The 18,315-nt window shown below is 51.8% G+C and overlaps 39 non-coding genes across 39 annotated transcripts; 36 read left to right on the forward strand and 3 right to left on the reverse strand.

Moving 5' to 3' along the window:
- Positions 1–275: 275 nt before the first annotated feature.
- Positions 276–347, forward strand: Trnae-uuc (transfer RNA glutamic acid (anticodon UUC)). Its single transcript has one exon. It is a non-coding gene; the product is annotated as a tRNA-Glu (tRNA).
- Positions 348–643: 296 nt separating this feature from the next.
- Trnak-uuu (transfer RNA lysine (anticodon UUU)) lies at positions 644–716 on the forward strand. The gene has a single exon. It is a non-coding gene; the product is annotated as a tRNA-Lys (tRNA).
- Positions 717–855: 139 nt separating this feature from the next.
- Trnas-aga (transfer RNA serine (anticodon AGA)) lies at positions 856–937 on the forward strand. The gene has a single exon. It is a non-coding gene; the product is annotated as a tRNA-Ser (tRNA).
- A 277-nt stretch (positions 938–1,214) lies between these two features.
- On the reverse strand, positions 1,215–1,286 carry Trnag-ucc (transfer RNA glycine (anticodon UCC)). The gene has a single exon. It is a non-coding gene; the product is annotated as a tRNA-Gly (tRNA).
- Positions 1,287–2,101: 815 nt separating this feature from the next.
- On the forward strand, positions 2,102–2,174 carry Trnam-cau (transfer RNA methionine (anticodon CAU)). Its single transcript has one exon. It is a non-coding gene; the product is annotated as a tRNA-Met (tRNA).
- A 322-nt stretch (positions 2,175–2,496) lies between these two features.
- On the forward strand, positions 2,497–2,568 carry Trnae-uuc (transfer RNA glutamic acid (anticodon UUC)). Its single transcript has one exon. It is a non-coding gene; the product is annotated as a tRNA-Glu (tRNA).
- A 296-nt stretch (positions 2,569–2,864) lies between these two features.
- On the forward strand, positions 2,865–2,937 carry Trnak-uuu (transfer RNA lysine (anticodon UUU)). The gene has a single exon. It is a non-coding gene; the product is annotated as a tRNA-Lys (tRNA).
- A 139-nt stretch (positions 2,938–3,076) lies between these two features.
- On the forward strand, positions 3,077–3,158 carry Trnas-aga (transfer RNA serine (anticodon AGA)). Its single transcript has one exon. It is a non-coding gene; the product is annotated as a tRNA-Ser (tRNA).
- Positions 3,159–3,435: 277 nt separating this feature from the next.
- Positions 3,436–3,507, reverse strand: Trnag-ucc (transfer RNA glycine (anticodon UCC)). Its single transcript has one exon. It is a non-coding gene; the product is annotated as a tRNA-Gly (tRNA).
- Positions 3,508–4,322: 815 nt separating this feature from the next.
- On the forward strand, positions 4,323–4,395 carry Trnam-cau (transfer RNA methionine (anticodon CAU)). The gene has a single exon. It is a non-coding gene; the product is annotated as a tRNA-Met (tRNA).
- Positions 4,396–4,717: 322 nt separating this feature from the next.
- Trnae-uuc (transfer RNA glutamic acid (anticodon UUC)) lies at positions 4,718–4,789 on the forward strand. Its single transcript has one exon. It is a non-coding gene; the product is annotated as a tRNA-Glu (tRNA).
- Positions 4,790–5,085: 296 nt separating this feature from the next.
- Positions 5,086–5,158, forward strand: Trnak-uuu (transfer RNA lysine (anticodon UUU)). Its single transcript has one exon. It is a non-coding gene; the product is annotated as a tRNA-Lys (tRNA).
- Positions 5,159–5,297: 139 nt separating this feature from the next.
- Positions 5,298–5,379, forward strand: Trnas-aga (transfer RNA serine (anticodon AGA)). The gene has a single exon. It is a non-coding gene; the product is annotated as a tRNA-Ser (tRNA).
- Positions 5,380–5,656: 277 nt separating this feature from the next.
- Positions 5,657–5,728, reverse strand: Trnag-ucc (transfer RNA glycine (anticodon UCC)). Its single transcript has one exon. It is a non-coding gene; the product is annotated as a tRNA-Gly (tRNA).
- An 815-nt stretch (positions 5,729–6,543) lies between these two features.
- Positions 6,544–6,616, forward strand: Trnam-cau (transfer RNA methionine (anticodon CAU)). The gene has a single exon. It is a non-coding gene; the product is annotated as a tRNA-Met (tRNA).
- Positions 6,617–6,938: 322 nt separating this feature from the next.
- Positions 6,939–7,010, forward strand: Trnae-uuc (transfer RNA glutamic acid (anticodon UUC)). Its single transcript has one exon. It is a non-coding gene; the product is annotated as a tRNA-Glu (tRNA).
- Positions 7,011–7,306: 296 nt separating this feature from the next.
- Positions 7,307–7,379, forward strand: Trnak-uuu (transfer RNA lysine (anticodon UUU)). Its single transcript has one exon. It is a non-coding gene; the product is annotated as a tRNA-Lys (tRNA).
- Positions 7,380–7,518: 139 nt separating this feature from the next.
- On the forward strand, positions 7,519–7,600 carry Trnas-aga (transfer RNA serine (anticodon AGA)). Its single transcript has one exon. It is a non-coding gene; the product is annotated as a tRNA-Ser (tRNA).
- Positions 7,601–8,330: 730 nt separating this feature from the next.
- Trnas-aga (transfer RNA serine (anticodon AGA)) lies at positions 8,331–8,412 on the forward strand. Its single transcript has one exon. It is a non-coding gene; the product is annotated as a tRNA-Ser (tRNA).
- Positions 8,413–8,766: 354 nt separating this feature from the next.
- On the forward strand, positions 8,767–8,839 carry Trnak-uuu (transfer RNA lysine (anticodon UUU)). The gene has a single exon. It is a non-coding gene; the product is annotated as a tRNA-Lys (tRNA).
- A 138-nt stretch (positions 8,840–8,977) lies between these two features.
- Trnas-cga (transfer RNA serine (anticodon CGA)) lies at positions 8,978–9,059 on the forward strand. Its single transcript has one exon. It is a non-coding gene; the product is annotated as a tRNA-Ser (tRNA).
- A 730-nt stretch (positions 9,060–9,789) lies between these two features.
- Trnas-aga (transfer RNA serine (anticodon AGA)) lies at positions 9,790–9,871 on the forward strand. Its single transcript has one exon. It is a non-coding gene; the product is annotated as a tRNA-Ser (tRNA).
- A 354-nt stretch (positions 9,872–10,225) lies between these two features.
- Trnak-uuu (transfer RNA lysine (anticodon UUU)) lies at positions 10,226–10,298 on the forward strand. The gene has a single exon. It is a non-coding gene; the product is annotated as a tRNA-Lys (tRNA).
- Positions 10,299–10,436: 138 nt separating this feature from the next.
- Positions 10,437–10,518, forward strand: Trnas-cga (transfer RNA serine (anticodon CGA)). The gene has a single exon. It is a non-coding gene; the product is annotated as a tRNA-Ser (tRNA).
- A 730-nt stretch (positions 10,519–11,248) lies between these two features.
- Trnas-aga (transfer RNA serine (anticodon AGA)) lies at positions 11,249–11,330 on the forward strand. The gene has a single exon. It is a non-coding gene; the product is annotated as a tRNA-Ser (tRNA).
- Positions 11,331–11,684: 354 nt separating this feature from the next.
- Trnak-uuu (transfer RNA lysine (anticodon UUU)) lies at positions 11,685–11,757 on the forward strand. The gene has a single exon. It is a non-coding gene; the product is annotated as a tRNA-Lys (tRNA).
- A 138-nt stretch (positions 11,758–11,895) lies between these two features.
- Trnas-cga (transfer RNA serine (anticodon CGA)) lies at positions 11,896–11,977 on the forward strand. Its single transcript has one exon. It is a non-coding gene; the product is annotated as a tRNA-Ser (tRNA).
- A 730-nt stretch (positions 11,978–12,707) lies between these two features.
- Positions 12,708–12,789, forward strand: Trnas-aga (transfer RNA serine (anticodon AGA)). The gene has a single exon. It is a non-coding gene; the product is annotated as a tRNA-Ser (tRNA).
- Positions 12,790–13,143: 354 nt separating this feature from the next.
- Trnak-uuu (transfer RNA lysine (anticodon UUU)) lies at positions 13,144–13,216 on the forward strand. The gene has a single exon. It is a non-coding gene; the product is annotated as a tRNA-Lys (tRNA).
- A 138-nt stretch (positions 13,217–13,354) lies between these two features.
- Trnas-cga (transfer RNA serine (anticodon CGA)) lies at positions 13,355–13,436 on the forward strand. The gene has a single exon. It is a non-coding gene; the product is annotated as a tRNA-Ser (tRNA).
- Positions 13,437–14,166: 730 nt separating this feature from the next.
- Trnas-aga (transfer RNA serine (anticodon AGA)) lies at positions 14,167–14,248 on the forward strand. The gene has a single exon. It is a non-coding gene; the product is annotated as a tRNA-Ser (tRNA).
- Positions 14,249–14,602: 354 nt separating this feature from the next.
- Trnak-uuu (transfer RNA lysine (anticodon UUU)) lies at positions 14,603–14,675 on the forward strand. The gene has a single exon. It is a non-coding gene; the product is annotated as a tRNA-Lys (tRNA).
- Positions 14,676–14,813: 138 nt separating this feature from the next.
- Trnas-cga (transfer RNA serine (anticodon CGA)) lies at positions 14,814–14,895 on the forward strand. The gene has a single exon. It is a non-coding gene; the product is annotated as a tRNA-Ser (tRNA).
- Positions 14,896–15,625: 730 nt separating this feature from the next.
- Trnas-aga (transfer RNA serine (anticodon AGA)) lies at positions 15,626–15,707 on the forward strand. The gene has a single exon. It is a non-coding gene; the product is annotated as a tRNA-Ser (tRNA).
- Positions 15,708–16,061: 354 nt separating this feature from the next.
- Trnak-uuu (transfer RNA lysine (anticodon UUU)) lies at positions 16,062–16,134 on the forward strand. The gene has a single exon. It is a non-coding gene; the product is annotated as a tRNA-Lys (tRNA).
- Positions 16,135–16,272: 138 nt separating this feature from the next.
- Positions 16,273–16,354, forward strand: Trnas-cga (transfer RNA serine (anticodon CGA)). Its single transcript has one exon. It is a non-coding gene; the product is annotated as a tRNA-Ser (tRNA).
- A 730-nt stretch (positions 16,355–17,084) lies between these two features.
- Positions 17,085–17,166, forward strand: Trnas-aga (transfer RNA serine (anticodon AGA)). Its single transcript has one exon. It is a non-coding gene; the product is annotated as a tRNA-Ser (tRNA).
- A 354-nt stretch (positions 17,167–17,520) lies between these two features.
- Trnak-uuu (transfer RNA lysine (anticodon UUU)) lies at positions 17,521–17,593 on the forward strand. The gene has a single exon. It is a non-coding gene; the product is annotated as a tRNA-Lys (tRNA).
- A 138-nt stretch (positions 17,594–17,731) lies between these two features.
- On the forward strand, positions 17,732–17,813 carry Trnas-cga (transfer RNA serine (anticodon CGA)). The gene has a single exon. It is a non-coding gene; the product is annotated as a tRNA-Ser (tRNA).
- The last annotated feature ends 502 nt before the right edge of the window (positions 17,814–18,315 follow it).

An 18,315-nucleotide genomic window follows, 5' to 3' on the forward strand; every position in this document is an offset into this window, starting at 1 on the left:
AGCGAACGAACTTAATTGTCGTTTGTTATCCACAAGGAGTCCACGCCTCAGCGTCACAATGTTTACTTCCAATTATGGCAAGGTACAACTTTGATCATTCTCCTCCCCTGTTATGAGTGAAATATGATGCAAACAGCAATGAATAGACAGTTTCGAGCTGTGCGCCATGCCAGTCTGCACGCGCAAAAATGCTCGCAAACAGAGAACAACACTGAGTCCGGATTGAGCACGAAATGCGAGAAGAGAGGGAGTAAATCTCACGTTTCTCGAGCAAATCCGGTGTGGTCTAGTGGCTAGGATACCTGGCTTTCACCCAGGAGGCCCGGGTTCGATTCCCGGTACCGGAAGGGAAGTTTTTGCGCACACGACCCTCCATCTTTTGGCCTTCCAACCTTCGTTTGTCGCCCACCTTCCGGAGCTTCAGCCGAACGTAATCGGGGGAAGCAGGCACAGGATGCAATTACTGTCAGCACCGGGATAAAGGGAGAAGAGGCACTGGTCCGCTGTTGGGGTGCTACCAGCGTCAGTGGGAAGTCGGTGAAGTCGCCAGTTGCGCCAGAAGCCAGCAATTACCGTAGTACGCCTACACACGCGTTCCAGTTATTCACATTGCTTGCAGTCGCTCCATGCACAACAAGCGTGAGCCCGGATAGCTCAGTCGGTAGAGCATTAGGCTTTTAACCTAAGGGTCCAGGGTTCGAATCCCTGTTCGTGCGAAGATTTTAACGCTTCCGTAATGGCTCGTCTCGTAGCGCTGGTAGCCCTGCCGTAATCAGTGCACCGAGTTCGTTTCCTGTCAACATTCTGCGCAGACCGGTTGCATTTTTCACGATTCGAGGGAAGCTTTAGCTACGAGCAGTCGTGGCCGAGTGGTTAAGGCGTCTGACTAGAAATCAGATTCCCTCTGGGAGCGTAGGTTCGAGTCCTACCGACTGCGTCGGTTTTTTTTATTTTTTGTTTCAGAAGAGAGAGCAGAAAATTTCGCAGTTTGCCTGTCGTTTTGGTACCTCGCTACACCTCACCTCTCACAGTCGTTTATAGCGCCTGTCCTTTTGATAAGGGCGAATTCCAAGCGTCAGCTTTCGCGTCAGCCGAGCAAAGTCGGGACAAGTCGGGACATACTACAGGATGGCCTGCGTGGAGCGACGACGGAAAGAAAACGTTAATTCAACAGCACGTGGCTCACATACTCATACGCATAGATTTGCGCCCGTTGCGGTGGCCGGGAATCGAACGCGGCTCAACTGCTCGGAAGGCAACTATGCTCACCATTACACTACCACCGCACAGCCGCTGCTCGCAACGCCGCGCTGTGTCGGCTTCCCGCCCGCCGGCAGTGGCCCACGGTGATAGTAGCTGTAGGCGCTTTACGAGGTAGGAGGGTGCATTCGGGCAGCGCCTCCACGCACGCTGCGTCTTTGGGCAAGGCTCGTCGCCGCGGCCGCAACGTTACTCACGCAATAGTGACGAGCGGTCGCTTTGAGGCAGTGTAGTGGGGGACTCCGCGTGTGTAGCACTTTTTTCGGTTGTATCCGACGTCGCTGGGTGGCAATCCCACTTTCCCTGCAGACAGCTGCTCGGGAATATGCTCGGGAAGCACGGACGTCATCGGACGTCCGCCCCCAACAAATGCAACTAACAAAATGAGAACAACAACTAAAAAAGTGGTAGGTTGTTCGACTACCACGCGGGCGGCCCGGCTTCGATTCCCGGCCGATGCATCGTTTTGCTGTTCTCGCTATAGTGCTGCCGCGCCGATTGCTCGCTTGAGGTGCGCCAGCCTCAGGAATGTATAGCAGGATTCGCTGAGAGAAGAACCAAACATGCAGCACGCAAGAGACCCTACTTGGACGGCCGCGTGCTGTTACTGAACTCCAGCGTCGGCCTGGCCCTACAGGCCGCTGTGTTCAGGTGCCGCAAGGGCGATGTACTGTAACCTCAGGCAGTGCTGCTTTCCGTCGTTAAAAAAGCTGCGGCAGCAGTTTACTCTAGCAAGTCGGGAAAGCACGCGTAGCGACACAACAGATTCCTGAGAAAGCGCAAACTGTCTATCTCTAATATGTGAGACTTACCAAGATTCCTGGGATGATGGTTGCAACGAGCCTCGGTAGCGCAGTAGGTAGCGCGTAAGTCTCATAATCCTAAGGTCGTGAGTTCGATCCTCACCCAGGGCATTTAATTTGCTGTACATCACGGCTGAATTAACGGCGTTGCTATTGCTAGCGAACGAACTTAATTGTCGTTTGTTATCCACAAGGAGTCCACGCCTCAGCGTCACAATGTTTACTTCCAATTATGGCAAGGTACAACTTTGATCATTCTCCTCCCCTGTTATGAGTGAAATATGATGCAAACAGCAATGAATAGACAGTTTCGAGCTGTGCGCCATGCCAGTCTGCACGCGCAAAAATGCTCGCAAACAGAGAACAACACTGAGTCCGGATTGAGCACGAAATGCGAGAAGAGAGGGAGTAAATCTCACGTTTCTCGAGCAAATCCGGTGTGGTCTAGTGGCTAGGATACCTGGCTTTCACCCAGGAGGCCCGGGTTCGATTCCCGGTACCGGAAGGGAAGTTTTTGCGCACACGACCCTCCATCTTTTGGCCTTCCAACCTTCGTTTGTCGCCCACCTTCCGGAGCTCCAGCCGAACGTAATCGGGGGAAGCAGGCACAGGATGCAATTACTGTCAGCACCGGTATAAAGGGAGAAGAGGCACTGGTCCGCTGTTGGGGTGCTACCAGCGTCAGTGGGAAGTCGGTGAAGTCGCCAGTTGCGCCAGAAGCCAGCAATTACCGTAGTACGCCTACACACGCGTTCCAGTTATTCACATTGCTTGCAGTCGCTCCATGCACAACAAGCGTGAGCCCGGATAGCTCAGTCGGTAGAGCATTAGGCTTTTAACCTAAGGGTCCAGGGTTCGAATCCCTGTTCGGGCGAAGATTTTAACGCTTCCGTAATGGCTCGTCTCGTAGCGCTGGTAGCCCTGCCGTAATCAGTGCACCGAGTTCGTTTCCTGTCAACATTCTGCGCAGACCGGTTGCATTTTTCACGATTCGAGGGAAGCTTTAGCTACGAGCAGTCGTGGCCGAGTGGTTAAGGCGTCTGACTAGAAATCAGATTCCCTCTGGGAGCGTAGGTTCGAGTCCTACCGACTGCGTCGTTTTTTTTTATTTTTTGTTTCAGAAGAGAGAGCAGAAAATTTCGCAGTTTGCCTGTCGTTTTGGTACCTCGCTACACCTCACCTCTCACAGTCGTTTATAGCGCCTGTCCTTTTGATAAGGGCGAATTCCAAGCGTCAGCTTTCGCGTCAGCCGAGCAAAGTCGGGACAAGTCGGGACATACTACAGGATGGCCTGCGTGGAGCGACGACGGAAAGAAAACGTTAATTCAACAGCACGTGGCTCACATACTCATACGCATAGATTTGCGCCCGTTGCGGTGGCCGGGAATCGAACGCGGCTCAACTGCTCGGAAGGCAACTATGCTCACCATTACACTACCACCGCACAGCCGCTGCTCGCAACGCCGCGCTGTGTCGGCTTCCCGCCCGCCGGCAGTGGCCCACGGTGATAGTAGCTGTAGGCGCTTTACGAGGTAGGAGGGTGCATTCGGGCAGCGCCTCCACGCACGCTGCGTCTTTGGGCAAGGCTCGTCGCCGCGGCCGCAACGTTACTCACGCAATAGTGACGAGCGGTCGCTTTGAGGCAGTGTAGTGGGGGACTCCGCGTGTGTAGCACTTTTTTCGGTTGTATCCGACGTCGCTGGGTGGCAATCCCACTTTCCCTGCAGACAGCTGCTCGGGAATATGCTCGGGAAGCACGGACGTCATCGGACGTCCGCCCCCAACAAATGCAACTAACAAAATGAGAACAACAACTAAAAAAGTGGTAGGTTGTTCGACTACCACGCGGGCGGCCCGGCTTCGATTCCCGGCCGATGCATCGTTTTGCTGTTCTCGCTATAGTGCTGCCGCGCCGATTGCTCGCTTGAGGTGCGCCAGCCTCAGGAATGTATAGCAGGATTCGCTGTGAGAAGAACCAAACATGCAGCACGCAAGAGACCCTACTTGGACGGCCGCGTGCTGTTACTGAACTCCAGCGTCGGCCTGGCCCTACAGGCCGCTGTGTTCAGGTGCCGCAAGGGCGATGTACTGTAACCTCAGGCAGTGCTGCTTTCCGTCGTTAAAAAAGCTGCGGCAGCAGTTTACTCTAGCAAGTCGGGAAAGCACGCGTAGCGACACAACAGATTCCTGAGAAAGCGCAAACTGTCTATCTCTAATATGTGAGACTTACCAAGATTCCTGGGATGATGGTTGCAACGAGCCTCGGTAGCGCAGTAGGTAGCGCGTAAGTCTCATAATCCTAAGGTCGTGAGTTCGATCCTCACCCAGGGCATTTAATTTGCTGTACATCACGGCTGAATTAACGGCGTTGCTATTGCTAGCGAACGAACTTAATTGTCGTTTGTTATCCACAAGGAGTCCACGCCTCAGCGTCACAATGTTTACTTCCAATTATGGCAAGGTACAACTTTGATCATTCTCCTCCCCTGTTATGAGTGAAATATGATGCAAACAGCAATGAATAGACAGTTTCGAGCTGTGCGCCATGCCAGTCTGCACGCGCAAAAATGCTCGCAAACAGAGAACAACACTGAGTCCGGATTGAGCACGAAATGCGAGAAGAGAGGGAGTAAATCTCACGTTTCTCGAGCAAATCCGGTGTGGTCTAGTGGCTAGGATACCTGGCTTTCACCCAGGAGGCCCGGGTTCGATTCCCGGTACCGGAAGGGAAGTTTTTGCGCACACGACCCTCCATCTTTTGGCCTTCCAACCTTCGTTTGTCGCCCACCTTCCGGAGCTCCAGCCGAACGTAATCGGGGGAAGCAGGCACAGGATGCAATTACTGTCAGCACCGGGATAAAGGGAGAAGAGGCACTGGTCCGCTGTTGGGGTGCTACCAGCGTCAGTGGGAAGTCGGTGAAGTCGCCAGTTGCGCCAGAAGCCAGCAATTACCGTAGTACGCCTACACACGCGTTCCAGTTATTCACATTGCTTGCAGTCGCTCCATGCACAACAAGCGTGAGCCCGGATAGCTCAGTCGGTAGAGCATTAGGCTTTTAACCTAAGGGTCCAGGGTTCGAATCCCTGTTCGGGCGAAGATTTTAACGCTTCCGTAATGGCTCGTCTCGTAGCGCTGGTAGCCCTGCCGTAATCAGTGCACCGAGTTCGTTTCCTGTCAACATTCTGCGCAGACCGGTTGCATTTTTCACGATTCGAGGGAAGCTTTAGCTACGAGCAGTCGTGGCCGAGTGGTTAAGGCGTCTGACTAGAAATCAGATTCCCTCTGGGAGCGTAGGTTCGAGTCCTACCGACTGCGTCGGTTTTTTTTATTTTTTGTTTCAGAAGAGAGAGCAGAAAATTTCGCAGTTTGCCTGTCGTTTTGGTACCTCGCTACACCTCACCTCTCACAGTCGTTTATAGCGCCTGTCCTTTTGATAAGGGCGAATTCCAAGCGTCAGCTTTCGCGTCAGCCGAGCAAAGTCGGGACAAGTCGGGACATACTACAGGATGGCCTGCGTGGAGCGACGACGGAAAGAAAACGTTAATTCAACAGCACGTGGCTCACATACTCATACGCATAGATTTGCGCCCGTTGCGGTGGCCGGGAATCGAACGCGGCTCAACTGCTCGGAAGGCAACTATGCTCACCATTACACTACCACCGCACAGCCGCTGCTCGCAACGCCGCGCTGTGTCGGCTTCCCGCCCGCCGGCAGTGGCCCACGGTGATAGTAGCTGTAGGCGCTTTACGAGGTAGGAGGGTGCATTCGGGCAGCGCCTCCACGCACGCTGCGTCTTTGGGCAAGGCTCGTCGCCGCGGCCGCAACGTTACTCACGCAATAGTGACGAGCGGTCGCTTTGAGGCAGTGTAGTGGGGGACTCCGCGTGTGTAGCACTTTTTTCGGTTGTATCCGACGTCGCTGGGTGGCAATCCCACTTTCCCTGCAGACAGCTGCTCGGGAATATGCTCGGGAAGCACGGACGTCATCGGACGTCCGCCCCCAACAAATGCAACTAACAAAATGAGAACAACAACTAAAAAAGTGGTAGGTTGTTCGACTACCACGCGGGCGGCCCGGCTTCGATTCCCGGCCGATGCATCGTTTTGCTGTTCTCGCTATAGTGCTGCCGCGCCGATTGCTCGCTTGAGGTGCGCCAGCCTCAGGAATGTATAGCAGGATTCGCTGTGAGAAGAACCAAACATGCAGCACGCAAGAGACCCTACTTGGACGGCCGCGTGCTGTTACTGAACTCCAGCGTCGGCCTGGCCCTACAGGCCGCTGTGTTCAGGTGCCGCAAGGGCGATGTACTGTAACCTCAGGCAGTGCTGCTTTCCGTCGTTAAAAAAGCTGCGGCAGCAGTTTACTCTAGCAAGTCGGGAAAGCACGCGTAGCGACACAACAAATTCCTGAGAAAGCGCAAACTGTCTATCTCTAATATGTGAGACTTACCAAGATTCCTGGGATGATGGTTGCAACGAGCCTCGGTAGCGCAGTAGGTAGCGCGTAAGTCTCATAATCTTAAGGTCGTGAGTTCGATCCTCACCCAGGGCATTTAATTTGCTGTACATCACGGCTGAATTAACGGCGTTGCTATTGCTAGCGAACGAACTTAATTGTCGTTTGTTATCCACAAGGAGTCCACGCCTCAGCGTCACAATGTTTACTTCCAATTATGGCAAGGTACAACTTTGATCATTCTCCTCCCCTGTTATGAGTGAAATATGATGCAAACAGCAATGAATAGACAGTTTCGAGCTGTGCGCCATGCCAGTCTGCACGCGCAAAAATGCTCGCAAACAGAGAACAACACTGAGTCCGGATTGAGCACGAAATGCGAGAAGAGAGGGAGTAAATCTCACGTTTCTCGAGCAAATCCGGTGTGGTCTAGTGGCTAGGATACCTGGCTTTCACCCAGGAGGCCCGGGTTCGATTCCCGGTACCGGAAGGGAAGTTTTTGCGCTCACGACCCTCCATCTTTTGGCCTTCCAACCTTCGTTTGTCGCCCTCCTTCCGGAGCTTCAACCGAACGTAATCGGGGGAAGCAGGCACAGGATGCAATTACTGTCAGCACCGGGATAAAGGGAGAAGAGGCACTGGTCCGCTGTTGGGGTGCTACCAGCGTCAGTGGGAAGTCGGTGAAGTCGCCAGTTGCGCCAGAAGCCAGCAATTACCATAGTACGCCTACACACGCGTTCCAGTTATTCACATTGCTTGCAGTCGCTCCATGCACAACAAGCGTGAGCCCGGATAGCTCAGTCGGTAGAGCATTAGGCTTTTAACCTAAGGGTCCAGGGTTCGAATCCCTGTTCGGGCGAAGATTTTAACGCTTCCGTAATGGCTCGTCTCGTAGCGCTGGTAGCCCTGCCGTAATCAGTGCACCGAGTTCGTTTCCTGTCAACATTCTGCGCAGACCGGTTGCATTTTTCACGATTCGAGGGAAGCTTTAGATACGAGCAGTCGTGGCCGAGTGGTTAAGGCGTCTGACTAGAAATCAGATTCCCTCTGGGAGCGTAGGTTCGAGTCCTACAGGCTGCGTGCCATTTTGCATAAAAACGAGCAGAAATTTTCGCACACATGTGACATGCGTGGGTGAATGCGGATCCAAACCAGTGACACCATTCTCAACAAGACGGAAATTTATGTTTAAGAATACTGTTTCGCGACGGCCGCAGTCTGTTGTGGCTATCGGTTCACCTCGCACGGACGCTAGTACTGCAGAAATCAGTCGCAGGCCCACGAACGCGCCCCCGTCCTTTTGTCGCGCCCTCGCCGTGTTCGAGAGTACACAGATGTGCTCTAAAGTGTTGGACAGAGCGGGCATTCATTTCTTTTTAAGAATCGCAGTTCCATTCATTCGAGTGCGGCAAAAGCAGTGGGGCAGCGTTTCTTTTCTTAAGATCTCGCAGCTGCTTGCAAGTATGTCCGTCGTTTAAGACGACAGAAAACTAGCGTCAGTGGGAAGTCGGTGAAGTCGCCATTGGAGCCATAAGCCAATAATTACGACACGCGAATCACTCGCACACCATGCAGCATGTACTAGAACGCTCGGCCGAGGGACCGGACGGCTCAGTCGGTAGAGCGCTAGACCTTCAACCAAAGGGTCCCGGGTTCAAGCCCCCGTCCAGGCGAAAACCAATACACTGTCTAAACAGCTAACGTGCTGGCAACGAAAGCACTACAGAAACGAGTGAGGCCATGTCGCGTTCTGCCATCAGATTGCTTGTAAAGGAGCAGATGCACTTGTAGAGACACACCTCTGCGACCGGCAGTCGTGGCCGAGTGGTTAAGGCGTCTGACTAGAAATCAGATTCCCTCTGGGAGCGTAGGTTCGAGTCCTACCGACTGCGTTTCTTTTTTGTGTCAAGAGGTGAAGAACATCTCCAACGGAACCGTGAAATGAGCGAATACGTGGGAAACACTGCATTCGAGAAGCTTGTGAATTTTACAATTGTCCAGTGAGTGTCGACAAAACACGTAGCTCCTCTGCTGTAACATATGAGACGTACAAACTGCTGCAATTTGACTTCACATCGTGTGTCAGCTTTCTTCGATAGTCTGTTACGAGCCTAGCGTAATGAGTTTATAGACAGCAGTCAGACGACGTTTAAATGGTAACAGCTCCACGCAACGGTTACCCAACAGTAAAGGACATGAGGCAATGTGTCAGTATGCGTAGTGGGAGGGGTGCTCATGTAATGTGAGCCCGGATAGCTCAGTCGGTAGAGCATTAGGCTTTTAACCTAAGGGTCCAGGGTTCAAGTCCCTGTTCGGGCGGAAATTTTAATACTTTGGTAGCCGCACGTCTAGTAGCGGTGTAAGCACTACGGAAAAGAATGCAGCTACGCCGTTTCCTGGCACTGCAGTGCTTTAAACGGTAGCAGTTGCATGTATCGGGAGGGTCTTGCGATACTGGCAGTCGTGGCCGAGTGGTTAAGGCGTCGGACTCGAAATCACATCCCCTCTGGGAGCGTAGGTTCGAATCCTACAGGCTGCGTGCCATTTTGCATAAAAACGAGCAGAAATTTTCGCACACATGTGACATGCGTGGGTGAATGCGGATCCAAACCAGTGACACCATTCTCAACAAGACGGAAATTTATGTTTAAGAATACTGTTTCGCGACGGCCGCAGTCTGTTGTGGCTATCGGTTCACCTCGCACGGACGCTAGTACTGCAGAAATCAGTCGCAGGCCCACGAACGCGCCCCCGTCCTTTTGTCGCGCCGTCGCCGTGTTCGAGAGTACACAGATGTGCTCTAAAGTGTTGGACAGAGCGGGCATTCATTTCTTTTTAAGAATCGCAGTTCCATTCATTCGAGTGCGGCAAAAGCAGTGGGGCAGCGTTTCTTTTCTTAAGATCTCGCAGCTGCTTGCAAGTATGTCCGTCGTTTAAGACGACAGAAAACTAGCGTCAGTGGGAAGTCGGTGAAGTCGCCATTGTAGCCATAAGCCAATAATTACGACACGCGAATCACTCGCACACCATGCAGCATGTACTAGAACGCTCGGCCGAGGGACCGGACGGCTCAGTCGGTAGAGCGCTAGACCTTCAACCAAAGGGTCCCGGGTTCAAGCCCCCGTCCAGGCGAAAACCAATACACTGTCTAAACAGCTAACGTGCTGGCAACGAAAGCACTACAGAAACGAGTGAGTCCATGTCGCGTTCTGCCATCAGATTGCTTGTAAAGGAGCAGATGCACTTGTAGAGACACACCTCTGCGACCGGCAGTCGTGGCCGAGTGGTTAAGGCGTCTGACTAGAAATCAGATTCCCCCTGGGAGCGTAGGTTCGAGTCATACCGACTGCGTTTCTTTTTTGTGTCAAGAGGTGAAGAACATCTCCAAGGGAACCGTGAAATGAGCGAATACGTGGGAAACACTGCATTCGAGAAGCTTGTGAATTTTACAATTGTCCAGTGAGTGTCGACAAAACACGTAGCTCCTCTGCTGTAACATATGAGACGTACAAACTGCTGCAATTTGACTTCACATCGTGTGTCAGCTTTCTTCGATAGTCTGTTACGAGCCTAGCGTAATGAGTTTATAGACAGCAGTCAGACGACGTTTAAATGGTAACAGCTCCACGCAACGGTTACCCAACAGTAAAGGACATGAGGCAATGTGTCAGTATGCGTAGTGGGAGGGGTGCTCATGTAATGTGAGCCCGGATAGCTCAGTCGGTAGAGCATTAGGCTTTTAACCTAAGGGTCCAGGGTTCAAGTCCCTGTTCGGGCGGAAATTTTAATACTTTGGTAGCCGCACGTCTAGTAGCGGTGTAAGCACTACGGAAAAGAATGCAGCTACGCCGTTTCCTGGCACTGCAGTGCTTTAAACGGTAGCAGTTGCATGTATCGGGAGGGTCTTGCGATACTGGCAGTCGTGGCCGAGTGGTTAAGGCGTCGGACTCGAAATCACATCCCCTCTGGGAGCGTAGGTTCGAATCCTACAGGCTGCGTGCCATTTTGCATAAAAACGAGCAGAAATTTTCGCACACATGTGACATGCGTGGGTGAATGCGGATCCAAACCAGTGACACCATTCTCAACAAGACGGAAATTTATGTTTAAGAATACTGTTTCGCGACGGCCGCAGTCTGTTGTGGCTATCGGTTCACCTCGCACGGACGCTAGTACTGCAGAAATCAGTCGCAGGCCCACGAACGCGCCCCCGTCCTTTTGTCGCGCCGTCGCCGTGTTCGAGAGTACACAGATGTGCTCTAAAGTGTTGGACAGAGCGGGCATTCATTTCTTTTTAAGAATCGCAGTTCCATTCATTCGAGTGCGGCAAAAGCAGTGGGGCAGCGTTTCTTTTCTTAAGATCTCGCAGCTGCTTGCAAGTATGTCCGTCGTTTAAGACGACAGAAAACTAGCGTCAGTGGGAAGTCGGTGAAGTCGCCATTGTAGCCATAAGCCAATAATTACGACACGCGAATCACTCGCACACCATGCAGCATGTACTAGAACGCTCGGCCGAGGGACCGGACGGCTCAGTCGGTAGAGCGCTAGACCTTCAACCAAAGGGTCCCGGGTTCAAGCCCCCGTCCAGGCGAAAACTAATACACTGTCTAAACAGCTAACGTGCTGGCAACGAAAGCACTACAGAAACGAGTGAGGCCATGTCGCGTTCTGCCATCAGATTGCTTGTAAAGGAGCAGATGCACTTGTAGAGACACACCTCTGCGACCGGCAGTCGTGGCCGAGTGGTTAAGGCGTCTGACTAGAAATCAGATTCCCTCTGGGAGCGTAGGTTCGAGTCCTACCGACTGCGTTTCTTTTTTGTGTCAAGAGGTGAAGAACATCTCCAACGGAACCGTGAAATGAGCGAATACGTGGGAAACACTGCATTCGAGAAGCTTGTGAATTTTACAATTGTCCAGTGAGTGTCGACAAAACACGTAGCTCCTCTGCTGTAACATATGAGACGTACAAACTGCTGCAATTTGACTTCACATCGTGTGTCAGCTTTCTTCGATAGTCTGTTACGAGCCTAGCGTAATGAGTTTATAGACAGCAGTCAGACGACGTTTAAATGGTAACAGCTCCACGCAACGGTTACCCAACAGTAAAGGACATGAGGCAATGTGTCAGTATGCGTAGTGGGAGGGGTGCTCATGTAATGTGAGCCCGGATAGCTCAGTCGGTAGAGCATTAGGCTTTTAACCTAAGGGTCCAGGGTTCAAGTCCCTGTTCGGGCGGAAATTTTAATACTTTGGTAGCCGCACGTCTAGTAGCGGTGTAAGCACTACGGAAAAGAATGCAGCTACGCCGTTTCCTGGCACTGCAGTGCTTTAAACGGTAGCAGTTGCATGTATCGGGAGGGTCTTGCGATACTGGCAGTCGTGGCCGAGTGGTTAAGGCGTCGGACTCGAAATCACATCCCCTCTGGGAGCGTAGGTTCGAATCCTACAGGCTGCGTGCCATTTTGCATAAAAACGAGCAGAAATTTTCGCACACATGTGACATGCGTGGGTGAATGCGGATCCAAACCAGTGACACCATTCTCAACAAGACGGAAATTTATGTTTAAGAATACTGTTTCGCGACGGCCGCAGTCTGTTGTGGCTATCGGTTCACCTCGCACGGACGCTAGTACTGCAGAAATCAGTCGCAGGCCCACGAACGCGCCCCCGTCCTTTTGTCGCGCCGTCGCCGTGTTCGAGAGTACACAGATGTGCTCTAAAGTGTTGGACAGAGCGGGCATTCATTTCTTTTTAAGAATCGCAGTTCCATTCATTCGAGTGCGGCAAAAGCAGTGGGGCAGCGTTTCTTTTCTTAAGATCTCGCAGCTGCTTGCAAGTATGTCCGTCGTTTAAGACGACAGAAAACTAGCGTCAGTGGGAAGTCGGTGAAGTCGCCATTGTAGCCATAAGCCAATAATTACGACACGCGAATCACTCGCACACCATGCAGCATGTACTAGAACGCTCGGCCGAGGGACCGGACGGCTCAGTCGGTAGAGCGCTAGACCTTCAACCAAAGGGTCCCGGGTTCAAGCCCCCGTCCAGGCGAAAACCAATACACTGTCTAAACAGCTAACGTGCTGGCAACGAAAGCACTACAGAAACGAGTGAGTCCATGTCGCGTTCTGCCATCAGATTGCTTGTAAAGGAGCAGATGCACTTGTAGAGACACACCTCTGCGACCGGCAGTCGTGGCCGAGTGGTTAAGGCGTCTGACTAGAAATCAGATTCCCCCTGGGAGCGTAGGTTCGAGTCATACCGACTGCGTTTCTTTTTTGTGTCAAGAGGTGAAGAACATCTCCAACGGAACCGTGAAATGAGCGAATACGTGGGAAACACTGCATTCGAGAAGCTTGTGAATTTTACAATTGTCCAGTGAGTGTCGACAAAACACGTAGCTCCTCTGCTGTAACATATGAGACGTACAAACTGCTGCAATTTGACTTCACATCGTGTGTCAGCTTTCTTCGATAGTCTGTTACGAGCCTAGCGTAATGAGTTTATAGACAGCAGTCAGACGACGTTTAAATGGTAACAGCTCCACGCAACGGTTACCCAACAGTAAAGGACATGAGGCAATGTGTCAGTATGCGTAGTGGGAGGGGTGCTCATGTAATGTGAGCCCGGATAGCTCAGTCGGTAGAGCATTAGGCTTTTAACCTAAGGGTCCAGGGTTCAAGTCCCTGTTCGGGCGGAAATTTTAATACTTTGGTAGCCGCACGTCTAGTAGCGGTGTAAGCACTACGGAAAAGAATGCAGCTACGCCGTTTCCTGGCACTGCAGTGCTTTAAACGGTAGCAGTTGCATGTATCGGGAGGGTCTTGCGATACTGGCAGTCGTGGCCGAGTGGTTAAGGCGTCGGACTCGAAATCACATCCCCTCTGGGAGCGTAGGTTCGAATCCTACAGGCTGCGTGCCATTTTGCATAAAAACGAGCAGAAATTTTCGCACACATGTGACATGCGTGGGTGAATGCGGATCCAAACCAGTGACACCATTCTCAACAAGACGGAAATTTATGTTTAAGAATACTGTTTCGCGACGGCCGCAGTCTGTTGTGGCTATCGGTTCACCTCGCACGGACGCTAGTACTGCAGAAATCAGTCGCAGGCCCACGAACGCGCCCCCGTCCTTTTGTCGCGCCGTCGCCGTGTTCGAGAGTACACAGATGTGCTCTAAAGTGTTGGACAGAGCGGGCATTCATTTCTTTTTAAGAATCGCAGTTCCATTCATTCGAGTGCGGCAAAAGCAGTGGGGCAGCGTTTCTTTTCTTAAGATCTCGCAGCTGCTTGCAAGTATGTCCGTCGTTTAAGACGACAGAAAACTAGCGTCAGTGGGAAGTCGGTGAAGTCGCCATTGTAGCCATAAGCCAATAATTACGACACGCGAATCACTCGCACACCATGCAGCATGTACTAGAACGCTCGGCCGAGGGACCGGACGGCTCAGTCGGTAGAGCGCTAGACCTTCAACCAAAGGGTCCCGGGTTCAAGCCCCCGTCCAGGCGAAAACTAATACACTGTCTAAACAGCTAACGTGCTGGCAACGAAAGCACTACAGAAACGAGTGAGGCCATGTCGCGTTCTGCCATCAGATTGCTTGTAAAGGAGCAGATGCACTTGTAGAGACACACCTCTGCGACCGGCAGTCGTGGCCGAGTGGTTAAGGCGTCTGACTAGAAATCAGATTCCCTCTGGGAGCGTAGGTTCGAGTCCTACCGACTGCGTTTCTTTTTTGTGTCAAGAGGTGAAGAACATCTCCAACGGAACCGTGAAATGAGCGAATACGTGGGAAACACTGCATTCGAGAAGCTTGTGAATTTTACAATTGTCCAGTGAGTGTCGACAAAACACGTAGCTCCTCTGCTGTAACATATGAGACGTACAAACTGCTGCAATTTGACTTCACATCGTGTGTCAGCTTTCTTCGATAGTCTGTTACGAGCCTAGCGTAATGAGTTTATAGACAGCAGTCAGACGACGTTTAAATGGTAACAGCTCCACGCAACGGTTACCCAACAGTAAAGGACATGAGGCAATGTGTCAGTATGCGTAGTGGGAGGGGTGCTCATGTAATGTGAGCCCGGATAGCTCAGTCGGTAGAGCATTAGGCTTTTAACCTAAGGGTCCAGGGTTCAAGTCCCTGTTCGGGCGGAAATTTTAATACTTTGGTAGCCGCACGTCTAGTAGCGGTGTAAGCACTACGGAAAAGAATGCAGCTACGCCGTTTCCTGGCACTGCAGTGCTTTAAACGGTAGCAGTTGCATGTATCGGGAGGGTCTTGCGATACTGGCAGTCGTGGCCGAGTGGTTAAGGCGTCGGACTCGAAATCACATCCCCTCTGGGAGCGTAGGTTCGAATCCTACAGGCTGCGTGCCATTTTGCATAAAAACGAGCAGAAATTTTCGCACACATGTGACATGCGTGGGTGAATGCGGATCCAAACCAGTGACACCATTCTCAACAAGACGGAAATTTATGTTTAAGAATACTGTTTCGCGACGGCCGCAGTCTGTTGTGGCTATCGGTTCACCTCGCACGGACGCTAGTACTGCAGAAATCAGTCGCAGGCCCACGAACGCGCCCCCGTCCTTTTGTCGCGCCGTCGCCGTGTTCGAGAGTACACAGATGTGCTCTAAAGTGTTGGACAGAGCGGGCATTCATTTCTTTTTAAGAATCGCAGTTCCATTCATTCGAGTGCGGCAAAAGCAGTGGGGCAGCGTTTCTTTTCTTAAGATCTCGCAGCTGCTTGCAAGTATGTCCGTCGTTTAAGACGACAGAAAACTAGCGTCAGTGGGAAGTCGGTGAAGTCGCCATTGTAGCCATAAGCCAATAATTACGACACGCGAATCACTCGCACACCATGCAGCATGTACTAGAACGCTCGGCCGAGGGACCGGACGGCTCAGTCGGTAGAGCGCTAGACCTTCAACCAAAGGGTCCCGGGTTCAAGCCCCCGTCCAGGCGAAAACCAATACACTGTCTAAACAGCTAACGTGCTGGCAACGAAAGCACTACAGAAACGAGTGAGTCCATGTCGCGTTCTGCCATCAGATTGCTTGTAAAGGAGCAGATGCACTTGTAGAGACACACCTCTGCGACCGGCAGTCGTGGCCGAGTGGTTAAGGCGTCTGACTAGAAATCAGATTCCCCCTGGGAGCGTAGGTTCGAGTCATACCGACTGCGTTTCTTTTTTGTGTCAAGAGGTGAAGAACATCTCCAACGGAACCGTGAAATGAGCGAATACGTGGGAAACACTGCATTCGAGAAGCTTGTGAATTTTACAATTGTCCAGTGAGTGTCGACAAAACACGTAGCTCCTCTGCTGTAACATATGAGACGTACAAACTGCTGCAATTTGACTTCACATCGTGTGTCAGCTTTCTTCGATAGTCTGTTACGAGCCTAGCGTAATGAGTTTATAGACAGCAGTCAGACGACGTTTAAATGGTAACAGCTCCACGCAACGGTTACCCAACAGTAAAGGACATGAGGCAATGTGTCAGTATGCGTAGTGGGAGGGGTGCTCATGTAATGTGAGCCCGGATAGCTCAGTCGGTAGAGCATTAGGCTTTTAACCTAAGGGTCCAGGGTTCAAGTCCCTGTTCGGGCGGAAATTTTAATACTTTGGTAGCCGCACGTCTAGTAGCGGTGTAAGCACTACGGAAAAGAATGCAGCTACGCCGTTTCCTGGCACTGCAGTGCTTTAAACGGTAGCAGTTGCATGTATCGGGAGGGTCTTGCGATACTGGCAGTCGTGGCCGAGTGGTTAAGGCGTCGGACTCGAAATCACATCCCCTCTGGGAGCGTAGGTTCGAATCCTACAGGCTGCGTGCCATTTTGCATAAAAACGAGCAGAAATTTTCGCACACATGTGACATGCGTGGGTGAATGCGGATCCAAACCAGTGACACCATTCTCAACAAGACGGAAATTTATGTTTAAGAATACTGTTTCGCGACGGCCGCAGTCTGTTGTGGCTATCGGTTCACCTCGCACGGACGCTAGTACTGCAGAAATCAGTCGCAGGCCCACGAACGCGCCCCCGTCCTTTTGTCGCGCCGTCGCCGTGTTCGAGAGTACACAGATGTGCTCTAAAGTGTTGGACAGAGCGGGCATTCATTTCTTTTTAAGAATCGCAGTTCCATTCATTCGAGTGCGGCAAAAGCAGTGGGGCAGCGTTTCTTTTCTTAAGATCTCGCAGCTGCTTGCAAGTATGTCCGTCGTTTAAGACGACAGAAAACTAGCGTCAGTGGGAAGTCGGTGAAGTCGCCATTGTAGCCATAAGCCAATAATTACGACACGCGAATCACTCGCACACCATGCAGCATGTACTAGAACGCTCGGCCGAGGGACCGGACGGCTCAGTCGGTAGAGCGCTAGACCTTCAACCAAAGGGTCCCGGGTTCAAGCCCCCGTCCAGGCGAAAACTAATACACTGTCTAAACAGCTAACGTGCTGGCAACGAAAGCACTACAGAAACGAGTGAGGCCATGTCGCGTTCTGCCATCAGATTGCTTGTAAAGGAGCAGATGCACTTGTAGAGACACACCTCTGCGACCGGCAGTCGTGGCCGAGTGGTTAAGGCGTCTGACTAGAAATCAGATTCCCTCTGGGAGCGTAGGTTCGAGTCCTACCGACTGCGTTTCTTTTTTGTGTCAAGAGGTGAAGAACATCTCCAACGGAACCGTGAAATGAGCGAATACGTGGGAAACACTGCATTCGAGAAGCTTGTGAATTTTACAATTGTCCAGTGAGTGTCGACAAAACACGTAGCTCCTCTGCTGTAACATATGAGACGTACAAACTGCTGCAATTTGACTTCACATCGTGTGTCAGCTTTCTTCGATAGTCTGTTACGAGCCTAGCGTAATGAGTTTATAGACAGCAGTCAGACGACGTTTAAATGGTAACAGCTCCACGCAACGGTTACCCAACAGTAAAGGACATGAGGCAATGTGTCAGTATGCGTAGTGGGAGGGGTGCTCATGTAATGTGAGCCCGGATAGCTCAGTCGGTAGAGCATTAGGCTTTTAACCTAAGGGTCCAGGGTTCAAGTCCCTGTTCGGGCGGAAATTTTAATACTTTGGTAGCCGCACGTCTAGTAGCGGTGTAAGCACTACGGAAAAGAATGCAGCTACGCCGTTTCCTGGCACTGCAGTGCTTTAAACGGTAGCAGTTGCATGTATCGGGAGGGTCTTGCGATACTGGCAGTCGTGGCCGAGTGGTTAAGGCGTCGGACTCGAAATCACATCCCCTCTGGGAGCGTAGGTTCGAATCCTACAGGCTGCGTGCCATTTTGCATAAAAACGAGCAGAAATTTTCGCACACATGTGACATGCGTGGGTGAATGCGGATCCAAACCAGTGACACCATTCTCAACAAGACGGAAATTTATGTTTAAGAATACTGTTTCGCGACGGCCGCAGTCTGTTGTGGCTATCGGTTCACCTCGCACGGACGCTAGTACTGCAGAAATCAGTCGCAGGCCCACGAACGCGCCCCCGTCCTTTTGTCGCGCCGTCGCCGTGTTCGAGAGTACACAGATGTGCTCTAAAGTGTTGGACAGAGCGGGCATTCATTTCTTTTTAAGAATCGCAGTTCCATTCATTCGAGTGCGGCAAAAGCAGTGGGGCAGCGTTTCTTTTCTTAAGATCTCGCAGCTGCTTGCAAGTATGTCCGTCGTTTAAGACGACAGAAAACTAGCGTCAGCGGTGCGTCAGTGGGAAGTCGGTGAAGTCGCCATTGGAGCCATAAGCCAATAATTACGACACGCGAATCACTCGCACACCAT

Source organism: Schistocerca cancellata, unplaced genomic scaffold (assembly GCF_023864275.1).
Source record: "Schistocerca cancellata isolate TAMUIC-IGC-003103 unplaced genomic scaffold, iqSchCanc2.1 HiC_scaffold_596, whole genome shotgun sequence".
Lineage (NCBI taxonomy): Eukaryota > Metazoa > Arthropoda > Insecta > Orthoptera > Acrididae > Schistocerca > Schistocerca cancellata.